This window comes from Nomascus leucogenys, unplaced genomic scaffold (assembly GCF_006542625.1).
Source record: "Nomascus leucogenys isolate Asia unplaced genomic scaffold, Asia_NLE_v1 Super-Scaffold_249, whole genome shotgun sequence".
NCBI lineage: Eukaryota > Metazoa > Chordata > Mammalia > Primates > Hylobatidae > Nomascus > Nomascus leucogenys.
This window is the reverse complement of record NW_022095768.1, coordinates 3,213,537-3,235,890: the sequence shown is the minus strand read 5'-3', so window position 1 is coordinate 3,235,890 and position 22,354 is coordinate 3,213,537. Positions and strand designations below refer to the sequence as shown.

At 54.5% G+C, this 22,354-nt stretch overlaps 1 pseudogene across 1 annotated transcript; it reads right to left on the bottom strand.

Annotated features, from left to right (window-relative positions):
* Positions 1 to 1,552: 1,552 nt before the first annotated feature.
* Positions 1,553 to 20,657, bottom strand: LOC115833550 (annotated as a pseudogene). Its single transcript, XR_004028941.1, has 6 exons — positions 20,066 to 20,657; positions 14,222 to 14,349; positions 8,146 to 8,272; positions 7,230 to 7,421; positions 5,912 to 5,995; positions 1,553 to 3,244 (listed from the first exon to the last, which is right to left on the bottom strand). The product of XR_004028941.1 is annotated as a CUE domain-containing protein 1-like (transcript).
* Between the last annotated feature and the right edge of the window lie 1,697 nt (positions 20,658 to 22,354).

The window sequence follows — 22,354 nt, the reverse complement described above, 5'->3', positions numbered from 1 at the left end:
AGGTCTTGCTCTGTCACCCAGGCTGGAGTGCGGTGGCTCAATTATAGCTCACTGTAATGTCAAATTCCTGACCTCAAACAATCCTCCCACTTTGGCCTCCCAAAGTGCTGGGATTACAGGCATGAACCACAAGGGCTGGCCAGGATCTATTTTTTTAATTGAGACAGGGTCTTGCTTTGTCATCCAGGCTGGAGTGCAGTGGCATGATCACAGCTCACTGCAGCCTCAACCTCCTGGGCTCAAGCGATCCTCCCACTTCAGCCTCCCTTGTAGCTTGGATTACATGTGTGCCACCAACCCAGCTATTTTTTTTTTTTTTTTTTGTAGAGATGCGGGGGGTTGGGGGATGGGTCTCACTTCGTTGCCCAGGCTGGTCTTGAACTCCTGGGCTCAAGCGATCCTGCTGCCTCGACCTGTCAAAGTGCTGGGATTATAAGTGTGGGCCACCGAGCCTGGTCTTGGCCAGGATTTTTTTAAAGCTACTCAAGTAATTCTGTGCAGCCAGTGCTAGGTACTGGCCTGGTACCATGGTTCCCAAACTGTGGTGTGCATCAGAATCACAGGTTGCTGGGCTGTACCTCCAGAGTTTCTGACTCAGTAGGTCTCGGATGGGACTAAGAATTGGCATTTGGAACAGCTTCCCAAGCAATGAATACCATGCAGAGAACCAGGGCTGGAGGATAATCCTGGTTTGCTCAGGACAGCTCATGTGGAGCATCACCCTGTCCCAGGTGTGCCACTTTACAAGCCCCCCTGGGTCTGACTGGGAGTGGGGCCAGACCCTGATGGGTGGGGAGGCCCCTGCAGGGGGTGCAGGAGGCACAGGAGTTGTCAGGGAAGAGAGACGGTGAGGTCACTGAGCTGAAAGATGGCATCAGGGGCAAGAGAGGCAGCCTTGGCAACAGTGACCCGGAGCCCAGGAGCAAGATGTGTGGTTGGAAGCCCTAGGAGGCCCTTGGCTCAACACAAGGAAAAACTTCGACCTTGAGAACTGCCCTGTCTGGAAACGGCACCAGCTTCCTCTTCTGGCATCGAGGGCCCTGTCCCTGTGGCGGAGGGCGGGGGAAGGGTGTGGGTGGGGGGAGAGGTAGTCCTGCTGAGCTGGAGGAGGAGGAGGAAGGAGAGATGTATCAACTGGGGCGATCTCTGAGTTCCCTTTGAAGTCTGAAATTGCACTTCCCTGCAACCTCCAGTCTGCCTTTAATCCAGAAGCTGTTTATTTAGGCAGGTGGCCCTCTGAGCTTTGGCAACAGACTGGCTTTCCCCATGGTGTTTCCCTTGCCTATCAGCAAGCGGTTTACCGTCCTGGGCCAAACAGGAAGGCGACAGCGCTAGACACAGCCGGCAGGTCCGCAAGGTTGCGGTGCAGCGGTGCCGCAGGTGTCACCTCGAGAGTGCAGTCGGAGAGCGCTGCGGGTGAATGGGCCAGGCTAGGCAGGGGTACCCTAGGGAAGCGACGCGGGGCTCCTGGGAACAAACCCTGCCCCAGGCCGGGAGCGAGGAGGGAGCAGAAGGGTCCGTCCCACGCCGCTGGCCACATCAGAGCACCAAGAGAACACCAACTCTTTATTACAGGAATTCCTATGAAACAGCTCCAAGAAAAAACCCACACATAGGAGGAAGAAAGATAACAAAGCAACACTCACAGACGTGGGGCTGGGGCTTCCCCGACGGTGCGCCCGGTCCTGGCGCGGGGAAGGCTCAGAGACCCGTCGGGAACTCCAGCTGGGGGACCGAGGCACTCCTCGGAGACCTCCCCCTCCCTCCAGGGCCCCAGGCCTGGCGCGGGGAGCAGCGGAGGGGGCGGCCGCTCCTTGGCAGGGCCCCCCGAGCCAGCGTCCCGGCCCCGCGCGCGTTTCCAAACTTGGTCACGCTCGGCGGCGGCGGCGGCGGCGGCGCGTCCCGGCCCTCCCCAGCGAAGAGAAGCTCGGCGTTGGGAGTCCGGCCAGGGTGGGCGGGACGAGGTGCGATCGCCGGCTCGCCTTCGCTACGCCCTTGTGATCTTGGGGCCACTGAGGCCACCAGGGCCCGGCCAAGGATCGGATGCCACTCCCAACCTCCCAAAGCCGCGCCGAAGCCTCGTGCCTGCCCAGGCTTCCCGGCTCTCCGGAAGGTCTGCACGCTCCCATGTCCAGGGCGGGGCCACGGGCTGGGCAGCCTCCCTCCCCGTGGCAGTGATCAGTGCCATGTAAGCGTTCCTAGAATCAGAGTTCTCCTGAGATCACCCCCTCTTCTCAGGGGCACCCAGCAAGCCCTTCTGCCCTAGGCGCTCCCACCCAGGCTGGCGGCCTTTCTGCCTTGCTCTTCAGCCCTGCACCTGCTCAAAGGAGTCACTCCAGGGCCCACCGCTGCCCACCCTCGGACAGCAGGGCTTCCAGTAAAGCTGGGGAGTCAGAGCCCCTGTGAGCCCCCACTGTGGTGTGACTCCAGAACTGGCTTTTGTCTGCTGCCAAATTAAAGACTCTGCCTCCCCAAAGTCCTCCAGCTCTGGGGTGGCCACCCTTCCCATCCCTGCTGGGTGATGGGGAGCTGCTGGGAGTGAGCCCATCCCTAACAGCAGCAGCCTGATGAGGCCAGACGGGGCAGCCGGCAGATGCTCTTTGCAGTAGCCCATAGCTCCTCAGAGTGCCTGGAGGACTGGCCAGGGACCTCCCACCCAGGCTGGTTGCAGGGCTTGTGTGCTGGACCAGCAGCCCCGGGGGAAGGCTGAGATACAGGAGGCCATGGAAGGGAAGGGCACAAGTGCCCAGAGGGAGCTGAGGAAGGGGGACCAGAAGGGAGCTGAGGAAGGGGGGTCAGGCAGAGTCTGCGACAGGAGAAATAAGGAACGGAGGGAGGCAGGGACTCCACCTTCAGGCCAAAGAGCCTCAGGTGGGGTCATCTTGCCCTTTTCCATATTCCAACTTTTATCTGCTTTCTGGATTTTTTTTTTTTTAAAGGGAGGTTGGTTCCTGCATTTCCACTCTTTGACCATAGGAATGCCTGGCTACAAAAGGGGCTGTAACTGGCTGCTGCCTATAGGGGCCTCAGGTCCTTCCTCCAATTGCAAGGCAGCAACTCCGAAGTTCTAAGTCCCATGGAAAGTGGCAGTGGTTGGGCTGGACTGTGGCTGGAGGATCACTGGGCCTCGGTTCTCAAGCACCATCTGTCCGGCTGCAGCTGGGCCCTTCACCTGGGGCCAGTGTTGCTTTCCAGCTGCCCCCACCGGGTCAGATCATCTCTGGAAAGGAAGAGCTGCTGGCATCTGGTAGGGGAAAAAAGGGGATGGGAGGAGTCTTTTTCAAGGGAACCCAGTGGTCTTTCCTGGTCACTGGTTCCTGGAGAGACAGTTTTGGGAGAAGGTACCAAAGACCTAAGCCGTCTCCTTTCTCCAGGGACTCGAGGTCAGCCATAGAACTCTGCTTCGGTCATCCCCCCATTCAAATTCCTAAAACCATTCCAGCTTGCCCAGCTGCAGGGACTCTGGCAGCAAGAGATGGAGTGGAGGAATGGAATCCCGGGGGGGGGAAGCAGCTGTAGGGGAGGGCTTCAAGGTGGGAGGGTACCTGGCCCATTCTAATATGTCATAGCTCAGGGGAGCTAGGCCGCAGAGACCTGTAGGTGGAGAAAAGTAAACTGGGGGCAGAACTTGGTAGAAGTCAGACACCAGGCTGAAGAATTCCTAAGACTTTACTCAGAAGACTCATTCAGGCCGGGCGCTGTGGCTCACGCCTGTAATCTCAGCACTTTGGGAGACCGAGGCGGGCCGAGGGCGGGGGTTCAAGACCAGCCTAACCAGCATGGTGAAACCCTGTCTCTACTAAAAATACAAAAATTAGCCGGGCGGGGTGGCACGTGCCTGTAATCCCAGCTACTCGGGAGGCTGAGGCAGGAGAATGGCTTGAACTTGGTAGGGGGAGGTTGCAGTGAGCAGAGATTGCACCACTGCACTCCAGCCTGGGCAACAGAGTGAGACTCCATCTCAAAAAAAAAAGAAAAAGAAAAAAAGATTCATTCAAAAAGCACAGGAGAAATGGAACTAAAGTGGTGTTTTGGTGGTGGGATAATCAGAGTAGGTAGGGGCAGTGAGGAGAACAGGGCTGTGACCTAGGTGATGAGCATCTATCAGGGTGGTAATGGAAGGAACAGAAAAGAGAATGAAAGGGGGCAGTCAGGAGGAGAGACTGAGTTGCCATCCAAGGCTGAAAAGAAAATCTTGGGTGCAGCTGGGGACACGAAGCAGCTCTGGAAGCCTAACTGCGATGGAGATTCAGATGTAGGAGCCAGATGTGCAGAAGTGTTGCTGGTGCTATAAAAGAGGGCGGAGGCACTGCTCCCTCCCAGCCACAGGGTTTCTGGCTATTAGACAATGAGCAGGAATAGAATGGGACTAGTCCTGGAGTCAGAACCCCACCGGCCACCCAGAGTCTCCCGGGCTCACTCAGCATCCACTTGGGTCTTTTGCTGCCTTTCTGAAGCCCCTGCTCCCTGTCCTGCAACTTGGTTAATCCCCAGTCACCTTGCCTGCTCAGTCCCCTTTGAGTCATTCTGATCCATCTCAGCAGCCCTGGTATCTCTAGTTAATTCAGGATCAAGGACAAGAGGCTCCTGCTTAAAACTCCCAGCTGCACATCTGCTGAGCCCTAAGCTTCCAGCCTGCTGCTTATGAGTCAGTTCCACAGGATTGTCTCCCTTCAAGCTGGCATCAGCTCAGCTCCCCATCCCTCTACTCCTCCACCCCCAACTCCACTGCATGATGCAAGGTCTATTCCAGGCAAGAGCCTTTCTCCGAGGCGGGCAGTTTGTGTACGTGTGGGGCAGGGGGCACTGACGGATGAGGGGCCACTGTTCGCACACAGGCACCTGGTCATCGTTCCCAGCTGTGGCTCAACCCAGTAGTCTGTGCATCCCAGGAGCACTGCTGCCCCCTCACCCCCATCCAACCCTCCTTCAGCCATTAGAGCTTCGGAGCAGAAGGGCCTGGCTCTCTTTACAGGCAATTCTTACTTCCCACCATCTTGTACCCAAAGCTAGAAATTCCTCTTCCTCCAACACCTAGGGCAGGGCCCAACAGAAGGCAGATATTCTCCAGCTATATCATGAATGAATGAGTCAACTCCCCAGATTAATCCTGCCCTCCTTTTTTTCCATGCATTTGCTAAAATCAGTAAGTCCTCAGCTTTGCTAGTTTGTTCTACCTGGACATTTTTCCTTACAAGGAAAAATGGGCATTTCTCCTTACAAGACCATAAGCTTCCCCAGGACACAGAACAAGACTTATTAGTCTCTGAGTCCCACCATGGGGCATTTTGGGGTCCTTTTCTTCTTCTTCTTCTTTTTTTTTGGAGACAGGGTCTCACTCTGTCACCCAAGCTGGAGTGCAGTGGCATAATCACAGCTCACTGCAGCCTCAACCTCCTGGGCTCAAGTGATCCTCCCACCTCAGCCTCCTGAGTAGCTGGGACTACAAGCACATGCCAATGTGCCCAGCTAATTTTTGGTACTTTTTTGGTAGAGATAGGGGGTCTCATTTTGTTATCCAGGCTGGTCTTGAACTCTTGGGCTCAAGCAATCCACTCGCCTCGGCCTCTCAAAGTGCTGGGATTACAGGCGTGAGCCACCGCACCTGGCCATGTGTCCTTGACTAGCCTACACTCGAGGCATGGGTTGAGAGTTCAGCCAGCCTATGTTACTTGATCACAGCTGTGGGCTCTGAAGCCCAGCAGTGGCTGGATTAGAAGACCCCAGAGCTGCTAAATGGAGTGGATATGGAGGTGGGGGCAGAAGCGGCCCCGCCAGCCTGCTGAGGGGGCCCAGGCCCCCTCCCACAATCTGTTTTTTCACCCTCCTCCCAAACTCCAAATATGCAAAGCAAAGTTGGGTGTGAGCACCCCCATGCCTCTAGGTTTTCTTCCCCGGAGGGCAAAGTTACCTGGGACAGGAGAGGGAAAGCCAAAGTCGTTTCCGACAGCCACGCTGCTGGATTTAGATTTCTGGGATTCGTATTTCAATCGATCTGGAAAAGGACCATATTCACAGGTCAGAGAGGTTAGCTCCTGGGCTCCCAGGGGCAGGCTGGGCTGGGACATGGTAGTTTGCTAGAGGCTAAGTCCCTAGAATCACACCTGAGCACACACGGGCACCCAAAATATGAGTGCACACAACATCTACCAGCTCTCAAAGAACCAGCAGTAAAAAAAAACTACCGCTTGACAGCCATCTCAAATGTCAGAATTAAAAGGACTCAGAGAGACTATAGAGTCCAAACCCCCTCATTTAAAAAGAAAGGCACGGCCAGGGATGGTGTTTCATGCCTGTAATTCCAGCACACTGGAAGGCTAAGGCAGGCAGATCACCTGAGGTCAGGAGTTCGAGACCAGCCTGGCCAACATGGTGAAACCCCGTCTCTACTAAAAATACAAAAATCAGCCAGGTGAGGTGGCGTGTGCCTATAATCCCAGGTACTTGAAAGACTGAGGCAGGAGAAACACTTGAACCTGGGAGGCGGAGGTTGCAGTGAGCCGAGATTGAGCCACTGCACTTCAACCTGGGTGACAAGAGTGAGACTATGTCTCAAAAAATAAAAAATAAACGGAAAGGCCTTGAGGCTTCCAGCACCTTTGCTGCAGAGCTGGGGCTAACCTTGGGCCTCAGCCCAGCCTTCTCCCTCCACAACTTGCTCCTCCCCCACCAACACATCATCGGTTACACACACAAGCTCTCATGCTGTGGCCGTCACAGGGACAGAGCTCCGCAGCCCTCTCATCTCCTCTACCCCAAATGCACTCCCACCCTGCAGGGGAAAGGCAGCCAGGCTAGGGAGCAGGGTCTCCAACCCAGAGACAATGACAACCCAAATACCTCAAAGTTCCAGAGCCCCTGCTCTACGGTCTTCCACTCAAGAGCCTCCCCCGCCCTGGCATTCATGAACCCAGTCGTTCTGTTTCCAGAGCTCAACACATCACGCCTGCCTTGCGGCTGGGGCTCTGTGAGGAGGGGCAGTGCTCTTCTCCCTGCTGCCTTGTGCCAAGGCCAGTGCCTGGGGAGAAGGGGGTGGGCTAGTGACCCAGGTCCCCATAGGCAGAATTCTGAGGCTCCCACGGGATAACTTGGTGGGAGTCATGCCTCAGTAGGACAGAAAGCACCTGGCCCCCTCAGCCCCCAGCTCAGTGTTTTCCTGGGCCCGAAGGCTAAAGCCAGCATCGCCTCCCTTCTTCAGCCAGGGAGAAATGGCTGCAGGCACTGCCCACCTCTCTCCAGAGCGAGGAGGAAGTCGCGGTTCCGTTGCAGCTCCTTCATGAACTCCTCATTCTGCAGGAAAAGCGCGATCCTCTCATCCTCCAGGTACTGCTTCCAGCGACTCTCTGGTCTCGGGGCCCTGGCCCAGCCATGGCAGGTGGACCTCCCTCTCCACTCCCAAGCTTGGGGCCCCCAGCGTTACCCTGAGGAGGGGAGCGAGCATGTCGAATGTGTACACACAAGGGTACATGTTGCACAAACGTCCACATCCCTCGGGTTGCACACACGCCCTGTCCAACATCCCCAGTCCTCACCCGAGGCTCACACCTCCTAATGGAACCTGGTTGCAAGCGAAAATCCAGCGGACAGGTCAGAGCCATTGCTGCAGGGGACACAGCAGTAGCCTAAAAACTATTTTTCCTCCACGCCACGGACCACCTCATACCTTCATCTACAACCTGAACAGTCCTGAAAAGAAATCTGCAAACTGTGGAATAGCCTATACGTCGATTCCCAAACTCAACCCTCTCCCTGCACCAGCAGCCTCAGGGTGGACCTGCCCTGCTGTGGGGCACCTTGGGGCATGCCAACATCTAGCAAGAAGCAGCCTCTGGCCCTTTCCCAAGGGAGGAAGGGGGTGCTCTGGCCCTCCACCATTGGCCACCCATGCCCGCCTCTCTCCAGCCTGAGGTGACTGCTGCCTCCTTACTTAGGCTGTCACCTTCCCTTCAGAACAGGAAACCTCCAGGCCCAGGCAGGAAGTGAGGCTTTCAGTTCAGCATTCCTGCCCTATGAACCCAGGGCAACAGAAATAGCTCAGCCTGGGTTTAAACATCAGGAAGTAAAACTGGCTGGCACAAATTGTGTGGGCAAAGAGAGATGCTGGACAAGCAGGTGGGAGTGGAAGGCAGGGGCGGCCCCCGTTACCTGCATGCTGTCCAGCTGCTGGGGCAGGATTCGGAGAAAGTCATCCAGGAGGTTGCCCAGCAGTGGTGGGTTCCAGTTCCGATAGCGTCTCTGGCTTGTAGGGGCTCCAGAGCCCAGTGCATCGGTATTAGGGGATGGGAGGTGACAGGGAAGAGGGAGTCATTAAGCCCAACCCCAGGTCTCCTGGCCCCATCACACCAGGTCCTCAGGCAGGTCGGATCCTGCTCAGAGATTCCCATGGCCTCCACTGCCTCCAGAACAAAGGCCCATCACTCTGTCTCATCACTGGAGATGTCTCCACCAGCCTCAGCGAACTCCCCAGCCATTCATGCTCTGCAGTCACTCAGTGCCCTTCCAGGTCTCTGGACCTACAGAGCTGTCTGTCCACGGTGCACATGTGGAACTCTGTGGATTTGGCCATAGATGTTTACAAATGTCCCCTAAAGACGACAGGGATCGTATCCTTTCATGCTTCTATCCTAGCACCTACACAGTGCCAGGCTCATGGTGCTGAGTGACAGGTATGGTCCAAAGGAACAGACACATAAGCCACCAACAGCACAGCCTGCTGCATGTTGGTTTGCTGAGGAGGGGGCATATGGGGACGCCAGGATCCCTACAGAGGGTAACGCAGATCCGAGCTCCAGTTCTGGCTCAACTACCAGCCGGCAGGGTAGTCAGGTGGGCCCCTGTTCCCTCTAGGGCTCGGTTTCCTTATCTAGAAACTGCTGCCTCCCTGCCCAGGTGCTGGGGAGCCCCTCAGGAGGCCGTGTCCTAGCAGTGTTCTGAAAGAGAAGATGTGAGTGTGGAAGGGATCTCGCTCTAAGAGTGCTCTGGGGCCGCTCTTTCCAGGCCCGTTGTGTGTGTGGCAGGAGCTCTGTGCCATGGCAGTGCCAACAGCTGGGCAAGGCAGTAGAGGAAGAGGGGGTGGCACACACCCTCGCTGACCCCCAGGCTACCGCCCTACCGCCCTGGGCCTGAGGGCAGCTCGGAGCCCGGCCAGGAGCTCCCCACAGCTCCATGGCAGCCTGCAGCAGCGTGGCAACCGCGGGACACGTGTTCCGCTGAATCAGGGAAACGGCACACTGAGAAGGCAGCCGAGGGCCGGGCGGTGGGGGCCGCTCTCGCCCTGGGCCTGGCTTTGATTTGGTCTCCAGCTCTAGGAATCCCGCCCGCCCCCTCACTGGAGGGGAGCTTTTCCGGGCTGCAGCTGACTATGGAAATAGCTTCCTTTCCTTTTCTATTTTGGGCGGGTGGCCGGCGGCGGCGGCTAGGGGAAGGGGCGGGGGCGGCAGCAGACGGGATAACCAGCTGCTAAGTGCCTGGTGGGAGCTCAGCTCTTGCAGACTGGAGCCAAGGGAACCCCAGCACGCCTTGTCCACCCTCTCGCTGCCCAGACACGCGGAGAGGGAATGGGCTGGAGAGCAGCTTGTATCACAACCCGGGACTCCCATTCCTAGGCCAAATTTTTTTCTACATCACTGCCACCTTCTGTCACTGTTGGAGGCTTCATTTTTCTCCAAAGGCCAGAGATGGGGAGAGAGGAAGCCTCATCTCTCAGGGACTCGCAGACCACCCCAGGCTACAGCAGAGAGGGACCCTCGCCAGGGGTATTACCCGTTCTTGGGGTCTCAGGGTCTTCATCTGGGACATGGGTGCCCACCCCCAACTTAACCACACCTCGGAGCCACCCAGGAAAGCAGCGGAGGGAGAACCTCAGAGGTGCATCTGGACCCCTCTAGCCATGAAGACTCCAAGTGGAGAAGGGGACAGGTGGAGGAGGCCCCTGTTCTCAGCTGAGTTTCCTTGCTGCTGGGCCTGTGGTCCTGAAGGAAGGCCAGGCCCAGCCCCCTCCTGGCCCCTTGGCTGGCACTGGTAGAGATGAGGTCAGCCCACAGCTGCGTGAGCCAGGGGGCCCTGAGCACAGGCAGCCCAGGCAACTCCATTGTGGTCGGAAAGGAATGTCAGAAATGAGCTGAGACGCAAATAAAAAAAAAAACTTCCAAGGCTGTAATTTTAACGGAAAAACAGCAGGCAGCCTGTGTGGAAGGGTCCCCTGGGTTTCAGAGACTGTCTTTCTTTCAGACAGATGGAGGGAAGGACAGACTGGGGGAGGGGAAGGACAGAGACGCTGGGGAGGATTTCCCAGCCCAGAGCCTCTGCCTCTGGACCCCAAAACTGCAACTTCAAGCCCCATCGGACCCCCAGGTTTACCCATGGAACATCAGACCTGATGGAAAGGGATTTCAGAGACAGGACTTCCAGGTAAAATTTTTGGTAAGAACTGGACATTGCGGTCCAGAGGGGGTTCAAGCCATGTCCTAGGACACACACATCATCCAGGCAAAACCTGGGCCCAGGGATTGTGACATTTGAAGCATGCTCCCCCGGGGTGGCCCTGCCTCTCTGTGCCCTAGCAGGCCAATACCCACACTCCCAAACTCTGCCCCATCTGCAGGTTCTTGGCACCCCTGTGACTGGAGGTAGCAGATGGGGGCCAGGCCATTGCCCCACTCAAATCTGATCTCCCTCAGCAGCCAAAGGAAGTTTCCTAAAAGCCGTAGCTGATCGAACCTGATCATGTCGCTCTCCAGGTTAAGGCCCTTGAATGGCTCCCCGCTGGCTGCAAGAGAAGATGGAAGCTCCCTGGAGGGCCACAGGGCTTTTGATCTGCTTGCCTCTCCAGCCTCACCTGCGATTAGATACTTCCAGGAGGTCCCCAGATGAGCCCTCTTTCCTGCCTCCCGGCCTCTGCAAGTGCTCCTTCCTTTGCCTGAGTGCCTCCCTGTCCTCTGCTTCTCCACATTACTGCCAATGTGGCCTTCAGGTCACAGCCTGGACATCAGTTTCTCCTGGCAGCCTTCCCTGCCCCCGTGTCTTCAGCTTCCCTAGACCCTGATCTCCTTGGCAGTGTGTGGGCAAACAGGCAGCACCGTATTCACCTCCACATCACACACGGCTCAGCACATGTTCACACACATGGTTCAGCAGTGCCGTATTCACCTCCACATCACACACACGGCCCAGCACATGGTTCACACACATGGTTCAGGAGTGCTGTACTCACCACCTCATCATACACATGGCTCAGCACCTGCATACGGCAGGCAACTCAGTAAATGCTGGAAATGAATGTTCTGGATGGAGGGACTGGACAAGGCACTGGAGATGGCCTAGAGGCCCAGGTCTAGCAGAGCCATCCTGGGGCAAAGGGACCTGTGCCTCTACCGAACACTGGCCTCTGGGGGAAGCCTCGCCCCTGGTCTCAATGTTCAATGTTAGAGCTAAACTCAGAGGCCAGCCAGTGTAGCTGGGGGCAGGAAGGAGCAGTAAACCACTGATTACAGGTCTGCTCTATACCTGGGTCTGTGCTAAGTGCTCCACACACATCTCATTCAATCCTCCTAACAGTGCTAAGGTGGAAATTACTATTCCCGTTTCAGGTGAGGCATACGAGGCTCAGAGAGGTTAAGCAATGAGCCAAAGGCCACATTGCAAAGGTGCCTGAAGAATTCTAAGCTAGGCAGCTGAAGGAAGGGGTGGGGAGCACAGACCGCTTCTGTCTGACTCCACAAGTTGAGTTCTCCTCAGTGCATCCACTCCCAGCCCAGCAAAGCCTTCATTTCCTGAGTTAGGCTCCAGAACCTTAAGCAAGAGCAGTAACTTGTCTAAAGCCCACAGGGTCTCCTGAGCCTTGGTGTAGTGCTGAGGTTACCTTGCCCCCAAGTGGGGCTCCCATCACCACCCTGGCCCCCACCCACAGCAGGCTGAACGCCCAGCCAGAGTATGGAGGGAGGATGTGGCATGGATATCCATACCACATTTCTACTGGGATTTTCAGCCAAGCATGATGGTATGCCCTGTAGTCCCACTATTTGGGAGGCTGAAGTGGGAGGACTGCTAGAGCCCAGGAGTTCAAATTCACCATGGGCAACATAGTGAGACCCTGTTTCTCTTTAAAGAAAAAAAAAATCCTTTCTCTTATGGCCTCAGTTTTCTCTTCTGAAAAATAGGTGGAACCACTCTGCCTAGCAGAAACTGAACTTTTTGCAAAAGTGTATTGGAATATTACAAAAAAAAAGGTGGGGGTGGGGTAGGCCCGGTGGCTTACATCTGCAATCCCAGCACTTTGGGAGGCCGAGGTGGGCGAATCACCTGAGATCAGGAGTTTGGGACCAGCCTGGCAACATGGTGAAACCCCATCTCTACTAAAAATACAAAAGTTAGCCGGGGGTGGTGGCTCACATCTGTAATCCCAGCTACTCGGGAGGCTGTGGTAGGAGAATCGCTTGAACCTGGGAGGCAGAGGTTGCAGTGAACAGAGGTCATGCCAATGCACTCCAGCCTGGATGACAGAGTGAGGCTCCGACTCAAAAAAAAAAAGTCAAAGAAAGGAAAATCATTTAGCCCGGGGCTCTGTGAGCCATCCCAGGCTGCAAGTCCTGCCTAGGTCTCACCCAGACCCACCCACTCATTCCCCACCTCCCACTCCAGTACAGCCTGCCAGCTCCTGGTACCACTCGTGACAAAGATCCCAGCTGTGTTCCTGTCCCTGACTCAAAACACTTCCCTCCCTCCTCCCCTCAGTAACTTTCTAGGACTCTATGAGCTCCGTAAGCTTCAATCACAGAGATTTTTCTCATTTGGGAGGTGACAGGACACAGCAGTGATGAGTGATTAGCTTTAAGTCAGAATGACCTGGATTCAAACTCCAGCTCTTAGTCTTGGGGAAGTTATGAAATCTCTCAAGGCTCAGTTTCCTTGTCCATAAATAGGGGTGATGACAACAGTGCCCGCCTCTGCATTCAATGTCATGGTGTAGATAAAGAACCTGCTCCGTTTCTGGCATTGGAAGGGTGCTTAGTCAATGCTGGCTCTACTTGTATGATAACAGAGTTCACCACTGCTCTGGGGCTGTTCTGGGGAGAAGGGAAGATCTAACCGGGGCAGGTGCCCTGTCCCATCATCTCCTCACCCCCTCACCACTCCAGGCCTGAGCCAGTCTAAGAAACAGCAGCTCTAGGGCAAAGAGGCCACACCTCAGCTCCAGCAGCCCCAGCACAAATGTGGAGCCCAGAAAAACAAGCACCCCAGAGACCCATGGGACCTTGTTGGCAACTAGCTTGATTATTTATTTATTTATTTATTTGAGACAGAGTCTCACTCTGTCACCCAGGCTGGAGTGCAGTGGCACCATCTCGACTCACTGCCACCTCCACCTCCGGGCTTCAAGCGGTTCTCCTGCCTCAGCCTCCCAAGTAGATGGAATTACAGGCATGCACCACCGCCCCTGGCTAATCTTTGTATTTTTAGTAGAGACGGGGTTTCACCATGTTGGCCAGGCTGGTCTTGATCTCCTGACCTCAAGTGATCCACCCACCTTGGCCTCCCAAAGTGCTGGGATTACAGATGTGAGCCACTGTGCCCAGCCTGGCTTCATTTTAAGCTTCCAAATTACAGCGTCTCTAACCTGGAAGAAGTTTCCAGGGACCTTGCAGTCTACCTCCCTGCCTCTAGTTATCAAACTACCTTAATGAAAGAGACTTGCTTTCATTGCTTAAAAATCCTCACAATATCCCTAGCCCAAGGATGGCAGCTAGCCATTCCATCAATTACTGATGACTGGCTGGGAATGCTGTGTTCTGTGTTAAGGAGGATGTGAGGCTCTGTCTTGACGCAGCAGGAAAGAGCACAGTGATGAATCAGCCATGTTTGCTGTGGTCTTGGGAGGGGAAGTGTCAATACACATTCCCTGTTTGTCATTCCTACTCTGGCATCTCCCTTGACTATAAGCTCCCAGAAAGCAGAGACTGAGCTTTACTTAACTCTGTGTCCCATATGGTACGAGACACACCGTCTAGCCTAGAGTAGGAATTTAGGAAATGTTTGCTCTTGCAATCCTTACATTTTGCACGTTCTCCTTGGTATCCAGCTAAAATGTCTTTTGCTGCAGTAGAAGCCTGTTCTTTGAGAATATACTGAGGGGTCCAGCCAAGTTTCCTGTTGTTTGTACACAGCCCCCACCACTGATCCTCTTCCCTACCACCCTGTGCTCTGAGACACGACAGATTCTCACCGGGGAGGTGGAGTCGGAGGAGCCAGAGGGTAGGGCCGGTCGAACACGTGCATATGGTAGGCTGGTGGGAAGTCCACAGGCGGGGGCTCTTCATCCGAGCTATTGGGTTCCAAAGTCCTTTCCAAGATCTAAATCAGAGGCAACAGAGAAAGAAATATTGGCCGGGCGCGGTGGCTCACACTTGTAATCCCAGCACTTTGGGAGGCCGAGGCGGGCGGATCACGAGGTCAGGAGATCGAGACCACGGTGAAACCCCGTCTCTACTAAAAATACAAAAAATTAGCCAGGCGTGGTGGCGGGCGCCTGTAGTCCCAGCTACTCGGAGAGGCTGAGGCAGGAGAATGGCGTGAACCCGGGAGGCGGAGCTTGCAGTGAGCTGAGATTGCGCCACTGCACTCCAGCCTGGGCGACAGAGCGAGACTCCGTCTCAAGAAAAAAAAAAAAAAAGAAATATTAATCATCCCTCCTTGAATTTAAATACCATTCAGACCAAATCAAGTGTGGGAGGGCAGGTGTAATAAAGGAACTCTGTGTGTTGCTAGTGGGAGTGTAAATCGATACGATCACCACTTTAGAAAACTGCCTTTTTGAAAAAGCTAAACACATGGCTACCTCTGACCCTCCAGTTCTGGCAACTCCACAGACATCAAAGTATATGTCCCCTAAAGAATGTTCACAGCAGCATTCTCCCTCCATGTGCAGTTCAAATACAGGCAGAAACAAACACACAGTGGGAAGGGTCAGGGCGGTGTGCCCTCTGTGGAGCGGTTAAGGGTGGGAACGGATACCAGGGGCACTCCAGGTTCTGGGGATGATGGTTCTTGAGCTGGTGCTGATAATGTGGAATATTCGCACTGTGAAACTCCACCGAGTTTGTGAACACTGCACGCGTGTGACTCATGTGCTCCTGTACCCACGCTATTCTTTGATGACAACATCATTCATACCTTCTCTCAAAGTACCTCTATGTCTCTGATCTCATCTTAACCTCGAACAACCTGGCGCTGTAGGATATGGCTCATTACCCCATTTGACACAGAAGGAAACTGAGGCCAAGGCTAAGTGACATGGCAAAAGCCACACGCTTTTTAGAACTGAGTCTTCAACTTGGACCACAAGGATCCCTCCTTCAGGCACACTGGCTGCACACTCAGGTTGGACTCTCAGGGCAGAGAATAGCAAGGGGAGTGCCCGGGATGCCTGCTCTCCTTCCCAAGCTCTTGTCTTTATCCAGGAGCCAAGAAGAGGGCCAGGGAGAGGCTAAGGACTGGGCAAAGTCTGGGGTCCTGCCCCACTGACCGACCTAGATTCTTCCCCAGAAGCCCAGAGAGGAGTTTGGGGCAGCTAAACACATGGCTACCTCTGACCCTCCAGTTCTGGCACACTCCACAGACATCAAAGTGTATGTTCTCCTGCCTCAGCCTCCCAAATAGATGGAATTACAGGCGTGCGCCACCACCCCTGGCTCATCTTTGTATTTTAGTAGAGATGGGGTTTCACCATGTTGGCCAGGCTGGTCTTGAACTCCTGACCTCAAGTGATCACCATAGGAGGCGGCCCCTGACTGGGAGTTCCCTCACCACACAGCCCAACCTGGCCTACACCTTCGCCTCCCGCTCAGTCCCCACAACTCTGTTCCCATCTCCTCCAAGATGAAAGAACATGGGAGGAGCTCAGAGGCTGTGAATCTCAGGTGCCCCAGAGCCCCCAGACCTCAAGTGAGTTTGCAGAAGTCATCATAATAATGCTGGCTGTATAAGCCTGGGCTGGGCCAGGCTGCACTGGTACATCTCTGCTCTGAGACCAGCCATGCCCAGCACACACAGCCTCCCAGGGGCACCTGGGGGGTAGGGAAGTGAGCCTGTGCATGTGAGCACACATACACACACACGCACACACGCACTCTGCAGTGCTCTGCGCATACATAGCTAGCTCAACCCAAGGAGGCCTCCCGCCCTGGAATGCACTAACGTTCTTTCCTTTGAAGCCGAAAGTATTTAAACATATGCTTTTGCAGGAAAGGAAGAATGCAGCGCTTGGCAGGCCACTGCTCTGCTTACCCCAAATTTCCACAAGAAAGGAAAAAAGAGAGAGAACACTGTAAGCGCTGCTCCTGTTCCCTGGCAAATCTCTGGTGCCTGGCACAGGACAGTGACCCAGCAGGTACCTGGTGCATTCTGAGAACTTGCTGCTGCTGTCCCCCAGCCCAGGCACCCTGTTTCCCAGACCCTTCTTCTCTGAGGGATAGGGCTCTGGGCTGCGGCCTTGAGGCCAGCAGTGGTGGGTCTCAGTGGCTGGCCTGGGCTGTTCCCACTGATGTGGGTCAGAGTGAGGTGGGTGAGGAGGGGAGGAGAGCTCAGTAGAAACTGTCCCCTAAAGGAAGCTGCTTGGGGTTTCCTCTGACCGTGGCCAGCAGCAGTCAGCTCCCCAGCCTCTGGGCAATCAGGCCTCCCCAGCCACACCAGGAGGCCCCCTCCTGCTCCTCTGTGCAGCCTCCCAGGGCAGCAAGACCAGACAGACGTTCATCAGAGCCTCCTGGAGAGGACTTGGGAAACACAGAGAAGGCAGGGGCCGGCCAGGCAAGCTCCAGCATGCAGGGCCCCAGTCCCAAGGAGAGTAACCCCAGCACGCTGCCGGCCTCCCTGGCCTCTCCCTCCCACTGCCACCAGCCACAAAGAGGTTGTTCTTCTGGCTGTAAAGGTGCTGAAGTTTTGGGCTCTGCAGCCTCCTGGCTTAACTCACTGTGGGTGATGGATGCCTGCCAGGTGTTCCAGGGGGCAGGGTCTAGGCCATTTATCTGACAGGAGATATTTCTCCATGGCAAGGATACCCCTCGGGCCAGCCCACCATCCATCAGCCCCCAGAAAGGGTTTTTTTTTTCCAGTCGGCAGTTACTGTCATTCCAGCTGTGGCTCATAAATTTTCCGAAGCACTTTCCGCTGGCTCAGGAGCTGCCTGCCTATGGGCCCAGGCAGAGTTCCAAAGGTGGGAGGTTGGGGAGACTGCCAAGGCAGGGGAGGGGCACCAGGAGGGGGCTCAATTTGGAAAGCAAGATTCTTAGAAATACAGAAGTGCACACACAGCAAGGGCCTACCTAGGGCATGGTGAAGCCTTGCAGAGGTTTATAGGACTGTGGGGGCCGTGGACAAAGAGGAAATACTACCCTACCTGCCAGACTGTCAGGGCAAATCAGACTGCAGAAAGGGTCAGAGCTTGCAGAGAGCTTTCTTTCCAGTTCACAATTAAAGCATACACAGTTGACTCTCGAATAACAAGAGTCTGAACTGCATAGGTCCACTTACAGGCAGATTTTCTTCCACCTCCACCACCCCTGAGACAGCAAGACCAACCCCTCCTCTCCCTCCTCCTCAGCCTACTCAGTGTGAGAAGATGAGGATGAAGCCCTTTACGATGATCTACTTCCACTTAATGAATAGAAAATATATTTTGTCTTGCTTATGATTTTCTTAACATTTTCTTTTCTCTAGTTTGCTTTATGGTAGGAATACAGTATATGATACATACAACACACAAAATACATGTTAATCGACTGTTTATGTTAACAGTTAAGGCTTGAGGTCAACAATAGGCTATTAGTAGTCAATTTCTGGGGAAATCAAAAGTTATATTAAAAAGTGGACTTTTGATTGCATAGGGGGGATTCACTGCCCCAACCCCTGCATTATTCAATGGTCAGCGGTATCTGCAGACACACACATACACACGCATACTCTCACTCTCTCTCTCTCCTTCTTTCTACAAAGAGGATCCATATTTTCCAATATTCCTTCCACCGCCTACTCCAAGTAGATCAAAGGAGTAATCTCCCAAGGAGAGAGGCAATAGAAAACTGTACAAAGACAGCAGCAACATGTATTCATTCAACAAACACTCCCTGAGTGCTTGCTATGTGCGTCGATTGTCCTGGGTGCTGCAGATGACACAGGGATGAGCCAGATGTCTTTGCCAACAGAGCTTCTCCACCTCCAGGGAAAGTCTCAGCAGCACCCACTAAGGAGGAAAAGCAAGGAGACTTCGCCCTGCAGGATGGCTGATGAACAAGGGTAATAATAATGCCACAGCACAAAGTTTGTGAGGATTAGAAGAGATGACACATCAGGCCAGGTGCAGTGGCTCGTGCCTGTAATCCCAATACTTTGGGAGGCCGAGGCGGGCAGATCACCTGAGGTCAGGAGTTCGACACCAGCCTGGCCAACATGGTGAAACCCCATCTCTACTAAAACTACAAAATTAGCCGGTCATGGTGGCACATGCATGTAGTCCCAGTTACTCGAGAGGCTGAGGCAGGAGAAGCGCTTGAACGTGGGAGGTGGAGGTTGCAGTGAGCCGAGATCGCGCCATTGCACTCCAGCCTGGGCGACAGAGCAAGACTCTGTCTCAGAAAAAAAAAAAAAAAAAAAAAAGAAGAGATGATACATCTAAAGCACTTAGGATGATGCCTGGCACGGGTCGGGACTCAATAAAGAGTGGAGTTAAATCCTGCTGAGTCCTGGTCTTGTCCATGGCTGCATGTCCCAGATGGCCCTGTGGACAACACCCCTCTGATTAACAGGCTCTGTGTGCCTCACCCTTCTGCACCAAGCACCTCAGACTCGCTGATACTGGGGGGCCAGATGTCCACTGAACTCGGATGGGACTGGGAAGGACTCACAACCTCCAGCAGGTGGGTACTGATGCAGTACGCAGGTCCCCTCTCTCCAGCCACTTCCCTGGAGAGACTGCTTGGCTATGGCTCACTACTGTTTCCATCAGGCCACAGTCAGAGAGATTTAACTGGCAAGTCTGATTCCTCACTCCCTTTCCATGGCTATGCTCCCAGGATACAGCCGCACTCTTTTTCTTTTCTTTTTTCTTTTTTTTTTTTTGAGACGGAGCCTTGTTCTGTCACCCAGGCTGGAGTGCGGTGGCATGATCTCGGCTCACTGCAACCTCCGCCTCCCGGGTTCAGGCGATTCTCCTGCCTCAGCCTCCCGAGTAGCTGGGACTACAGGTGCGCACCACCACGCCCAGCTAATTTTTGTATTTTTAGTAGAGATGGGGGTTTCACCATATTGGCCAGGCCGGTCTCGAACTCCTGACCTCGTGATCCGCCCGCCTTGGCCTCCCAAAGTGCTGGGATTACAGGCACAAGCCACCTCGCCCGGCTCCAGCCGCACACTTTTTCTCAGCGTCAGGGCTTTGTCAACCTCACTGATCTCCTCTCACTCTAGGACCCTGACAGATGGTCCTGCTGCCAGTTCCCTAGCCAGTCAGGCACTATTTCACCTCCCAGCCTCTGCACAAGCTGTTCCCTTTGCCTGCACACCCTTCCCCCGGCTTCACTCTTCCTTTGGGTCTCAGCTTAGGGTTTCAGCTTAGCCATCGCTTCCTCTGGGAAGCCACTCCTTTCTGCTGCTTCCACGTCTCCATCGAGCACTTACCACTCTGGCTCTCAGTACCCCACTCGCGCTTCCAGTCCACACTGGACTGTGAGCTCCAGGAGGGCAGAAATTTGGTCTGACTTGGCCACTAGCGGACTCTATGCCTGGAAGTGGAGTTCAGTATGTTGGGGTGGGGCCCAGGCACCTGCATTTTTAACAAGTACCTTGATTCTGATGCCTCCTGATTCAGGGTCTAGTGCCACGTCTCGCACACCACTGAGTGGGTGCTCAGTGTTTGTTGAATGACTGCATGATTTCTGCCCATAAAATAAGGTGACTGACGGATGGTACTTTTCCCTAGGGAAAGTAAGGCTGCTTGCTAATTAGAACCCAGACAGCGGAGTAACCCAGGTCCTCTTAGAGGTTCCAGTGGTGGTTGGAATTACTCGGGCCGCGCCCCTACCTCCGGGGGGATGCTGTCCTCCGAGTCGGAGCTGTCCTCATAGACGCCGCCGCCGCCGCCGCCACCGCCCTCCAGGTTCATCTGCAGCAGCTGGTGGATGGTGGCGTCCACAGCGCCGCTGCTGGCGCGCAGCACGCATTCGATGATGTAATCCATGTTGGGGAACACGGTCTTGAAGTCGCCCATGGCCTGGTTGAACTCTAGGCGGCGCACCTGGCGGGCAGGCCGGCTGTTGTTGAGCTCCTGGGGGGCGGCCGTGCCTCCCCAGCCCCCACGCGCCCCGGCGGTGCCACCCCCGCCGCTGCCGCTGCTGCTCCGGCGGAACAGGCTGGTCATTTTGCGGAGCCGCTTGGGGAAAATGTTTCTAGCCGGCCGCAAAGCCCCTTCCCCAGGGTCTTTCCGCCGTCAGCCGCTTGCTTGCCCTGTGGTCTCGGGCAGCTCACCCCTGTGCCTCCTCCGTCCCGGGTGGCCAGGCAGGAATGGGCTGCCGAGGGCTCCGGGTTAGGAGAGTACGGGCGCGGGGCCCCAGGCGGCCCTTGGAGAGCGGTCCTCGCGGGGCGGTGGCATGCGGGACCGGGCCGTGCTGGGGCTGGGCGGCCAGTCATCCACACTTCCGGTGCATCCTAGCACCGGCTTCACGGATGGTCCCACCTGAAACCGAAAGAGATGGAGTCAGGGCCGAGGCTAACAAAACATGAGCTCAGGGTGGCGGCCAAGGGCTATTAAGAAATGAGGTCAGGGAGGCGCGACCCCTACCCCGGGCAAGGGAGGCTTGCTTCTTCCTCCTGCTTTCTCCCCAGCTTCAATAATGAAACCCCCAGAGTTCTTTACTAGCACAGGACAGCTACCAGTTAGCAAGGGCTTCCTCCGATCCAGGTACCATCCTAAGTGCTCTATGTGGGCCAACTCATGACAAAACTGTAAGGTAATGTACTAGTATCCCCATGTTGCAGATGGGAAAAGAAATTAGGACCTGGTAACCTGCGAGGGGCCGTTCTTTACCCAGCATGCAGTGCTAAGCCACTGTGGTTTAGGGATTATTTGTTATAGCAGACAGCATCTGTAAGTATGTAAATGACCCAAATACCTAAATACAGCAAATAAAAGACAAAAACTGGCCGAGTGCAATGGCTCACAACCGTAATCCGAGCACTTTGGGAGGCTGAGGAGAGCAGATCACTTGAGGCTCGGTGTTTCAGACCAGCCTGGCCAATACGGTGAAAATCCGTCTCTACTAAAAATACAAAAAAAAATTTAGGCAGGCATGGTGGTGGGCGCCTGTAATAGCTACTCTGGAGGCTGAGGCAGGAGAATTGTTTGAACCCACTAGGCAGAGGTTGCAGTGAGCCGAGATCATACCACTGCACTCCACCCTGGGTGACAGAGAGATACTCCATCTCAAAAAAAAAAAAAAAAAAAAAAAAAAAAAAAAAGAAAGACAAAGATTGACAAACTGGATTTAAAAAACATAACCTACAGCCAAGCATGGTGGCTCACGCCTATAATGCCAGCACTTTGGGAGGCCATGACAGAAGGGTCTCTTGAACCCATGAGTTCGAGACCAGGCTGGGCAACATAACAAGACCTCGTCCCTACAAATAATTAAAAAATTAGCCAGGTGTGATGGTGCACATGTGTGGTCCCAGTTACTTGGGAGGCTCAGGTGGGGGAATTGTTTGAGCCAAGGACGTCCGGGCTGCAGTAAACCATGATTGTGCCACTGCAACCCAGCCTGGGTGACAGAGCAAGACCATGTCTCAAAAAAAAAAAAAAGAAAAGACCAGGCATGGTGTCTCACCCCTGTAATCCCAGCACTTTGGGAGGCCGAGGAAGGCAGATCAAGAGGTCAAGTGTTCGAGACCAGCTTGGTCAACATAGTGAAACCCAAGTCTCTACTAAAAATACAAAAAATTAACCAGGCATGGTGGCGGGCGCCTGTAATCCCAGCTACTCAGGAGGCTGAGGCACGAGAATCGGTTCAACCCGGGAGGTGGAGGTTGCAGTGAACCAAGATGACACCATTGCACTCCAGCCCAGGAGACAGTGCAAGATTCCATCTCAAAAAAAAAAAAAAAGACAAAGAAAGAAAACATAACCTAACACTATTTTGTGTACAAGAAATTTACTTGAATATAACAATCTAAGCACGTTGAAAGCAAAAAAAAAAAAATTCAAAAGGTATATGATGCAAAACTAAGGAAAAGCTGGATGACTATATTAATATCAGAAATGGTATACTTCCGAGCAAAGAAAAAGTACTAGAGACTAAGAAGGAAATTATTTATTGAG